Raw genomic sequence first — 3,720 nt, 5'->3', positions numbered from 1 at the left:
GCGGGGCGGCTGGAAGCGCAGCGCGCCCGGCAACTCGCACGCTCATTGGGTGCGTCGCGCCGGGATGTAAATGAGCCCGGCCGCGGCTCCGCGCTCATTGGCTAGGCTCTCCTCACGGGTAACTCCGCCCTTTCTGCGCCGGCCGGCGAGGCTCTGCCGGGTCCTAGCGCCGGCATTCAACGGCTCTGTCGGTCCGGGCAGCTCGGTGGAGCCCCCGCCGGGCGGGCAGACACTGCCCCGGCGGCCGGAGTGGCCGTGGCCCGGCACGGCCCGTCCCTGGCCCTCTCCCCGGGGCCGTTACGCAGGCAGCCCCTTCCTCCCTCAGATATACCCCCCGTGTCCCCACGCAAACACCTGCCGCGTCCCTTTGTATGATTTTTTTAAACCTTCTCCTTCCCCCATCTCCCCGCCCAAACCCCCAGCGATTCTGGTGGTGGCCCGTTCCCAAGGTGTCCTGGCCTTGCTGCAGACATGGAGCACGCATCTACTAAAACCATCGGCAGGCGGCTGTGTACATCAAACCTCTTCTACAAAAGCAGATGAAGGCAGTTTCTCCTCTTGCTCCAGCCCGGCAGCCTGGGACCCGGCCCTCCAGCCTGTGGGGCTGGGTTGGACCCACCATCCCCGAGGGCACGGATCCCTGTGCATGGCCTGGATACCTGTGCACCGTGCTGAGACTCATGGGCGATCCCCAAAACCCATGTGGGAGGGATGAATCCCCACGCCTCCCTGCCCCTGAGGCAAAGCTGAGGCAGCACTGATGGTGAGCTCTATATGGGCAAGGCAGACCTGGATCTGGGAGAGCATAAACTTGGTATTTATCTCCACAAAGTGACTTGAGGCATTTCTGCCTAGCACGCCACTTCCCAGACAGGTGTATTTATCCTACACAGTATAAACATACCCCTTAGGCACTTGAACGGGATATCTGCTGCATCCCAGCATGATGCTCTGACCAAGCAAGAAAGATGCTTGCCAAATAAGAAAGCTCTGCCCTTACCGCCGTCCTCAGAGGACGTTAATGTGCACTGATGATGTCATGTGATTGGGCCTGGCAGAGGAGGTTCGGGAGATTTGCTGGGCATGACGAAGCCTCTGGCACGTTGAGCACCAGGGTGTGGGTGCTGGTGGCCTCTGTGTTCCCCTGCACCCGAAACGGCTCTTGCAGGCTCCCGTGCTTCCCACCTCGCACGCTCCAAAGCAGCTTGTGCCCCCAAGTGGGATTTTGCCCATAGACATGGACATATCAGACCAAATTTGCCACTAATGAGGGATTACTGAGATGTTTACAATTAAGCAGGTATTCATGTATTTGCAACAGCGGACCCTTAGAATGGTAAATGCTTTTGCCAAACATGTTAAGGAAGCTACATGACAACTCTTAATATTGTTTGCAGTTTACATGAGCAATCAAACTGATGCTGATGATATGACCTGATATGTAGGCACTAAATAAAAGATAGATTTTGAAACTGTCCTATAAAACACATACAGATACTAAGTCTTTTCATATGGCTGTTTCACAAGATCCTTTTCTGTATACTGTTGGAAGCAAGACATCAACATTTGTCTTACAATATTAATAGTACTTAATAATAATAAAATAATAATAGTATCAGTACAGGGAACATAAGACAATATTTTCTTGTAGACTTCCATAAAAAGCTCTTAAAATAATACAGTGCAATATAAACTCTCCCCTTAAAATCCCAAGAACATCCTCAGTATCTTATGATATTCAATATAGGTCAAATTTTGAGCCTAAATTATTTGGCAGAATCATCTCATATCACAGCTGTGGAAAAAATAATTTGGGATAAAAAGGAATTAAAATCCTTCCCGCTGGCAGGCTCATCAAATAAGCCAAGGGATAAAAGGGCATGGAAACCTAGCTAGGCTTGCTGCAAACAATTCTCTAGAACCCAAGATTGGATTTAAAAAAAAATATTTTTTTTTTTCTTTCTTTCCTTGTAAAAACAGCTGTAGGATGTAAATCGTCCCACTGAGTCAGCGCAGGATGAAGCAGAAAGAAGCCAGCCTCCATAGCTTAGTGGGTTGCTAACTTCAAAGCTGAATTTAGCGGTTTGAATGTTGCTGCTGTTAACGCCAGGGAGCTTTCATCTACATCTGACAAGCAAACTAGCTCACAGTGTATAAGTACAGTGGGCATGTTGCTGTGTTTCAAGGAACCTGCTGCTAAAACAGACGGGCAGCACATCAGCATCGTTTCCACAAATGGCAGGGGCTGGGTACAACCCTGAGCAACCTTTGCTCCCTGCTCCCTGCAACGAGGGAATCTCCGCAGCGGGCGGGCGGAGGGAGCCCGAGCTCTGTTTTGACTGAAGATGCTCCTCATCCATACACAAGGATGCTCTTCTGGGGAAAGGCTGAACTTGTCATGGTGTTGCTGCACAGCAGCTTCACGGTCTGGGCTGAAGCTTGCTCCAATCTTCACTTCTGCAAAGCCCCCGGACAAACGGGAAGGCAGGTAGTTTTGCATTTACAGCAGCGTTACTGCACAAATGCAAAGCGTTACTCTGAATCACCAATACTTAACTCATGCTCATTTTGCTCCTGGAGCTCCTGCTGTTCCTTAAAGGAAGCCCTGGACTATGTGGATACATGTCTGAGCAGTCAGGGGTTGCTGGAATAAGGAGCTGGTCTGGAGTGGGCCACGCCTGCGAGTCCTTATCCCAACATTATGGGGGGAATAGAGCCACCAAAGTCACCGAGATTTTTCTACATGCAAGAACTGCAGGACTTGGTTTAAGCATCTGAGACAACATTTTAAAGTACATATGTGGGCTGGGTGTTATATTTTTTTGCAAAATCATGGCCCAAAATCAAGAAAGATAAACAGGTCAGGAATATATTTAGACTGGGAACCAGAAGAACAGCCTTCCAGTTGGAGGAACTGCTAGTTCCTAGATAAAGCACCATAAATTTCTGTACATGTTTTTCCAGCCTAAGCGGGCTGTGGATGGGGATTCAAGAAGCTTCAGTGGGGACCAGGGTGGCCTCCGGAAGCCTGGGAGGATGATGAGTAAGTACAGCATGCATCCAGAGCTTACCATCCCCTCTCTCCTGAACAGGCTCCAATCCAAGGTCCTTGTCCCAAGGATCCTATCACAGCTCACCCCTGTTAAATCCTCTCCTTGAATCGGCACACCCAGGGGACCAGCGCTCTTTGGAGCTAAGCTTCACACTCACCACATCCATCTAAAGACCAGCCACCATGGTTTTGGGACTATGCATTCTCCTGAGCACGTCCTCCCCCTCCTATTTAGTATGTCTCAGAAAATCCCCGGAGGTTCCATTCCCTACACGTGTTATGTATGTAAGAAATTACGAAACCCTTCCTAACCGCACTCACACGTTGGATCACTCTGCTCTCCGCTGGCACATCCATCTCCGTCGCTCTCCTCCTGCATCCCAAACCCACGAGCAGGGTTGGCCCCACCAGTACGTTAGCCGTGCAACCTGCAATGGTTTTAATCTGCCTCCAGTCAGTTCCACTTGGGAATCCTGGGTTCTCCTGGCCGCTGCTGGAGCGGAGCAGCCGTGTCCCCTGGATTCCCGGCTGCTCACCCGCTGCGGGTGACGCAATCCTCTGCTCTCGCTGCAGATTTCGTTACAGCAAAATAACACGCTGAGCCCCGGGAGGCAAGCGTTGCCAACAGACCTCTGTGCCGATAACTGTGTGCCTTGAAAAATGACTCA

Source organism: Balearica regulorum, chromosome 16 (genome assembly GCF_011004875.1).
Source record: "Balearica regulorum gibbericeps isolate bBalReg1 chromosome 16, bBalReg1.pri, whole genome shotgun sequence".
Lineage (NCBI taxonomy): Eukaryota > Metazoa > Chordata > Aves > Gruiformes > Gruidae > Balearica > Balearica regulorum.
Note: the sequence above shows the minus strand (reverse complement) of the source record.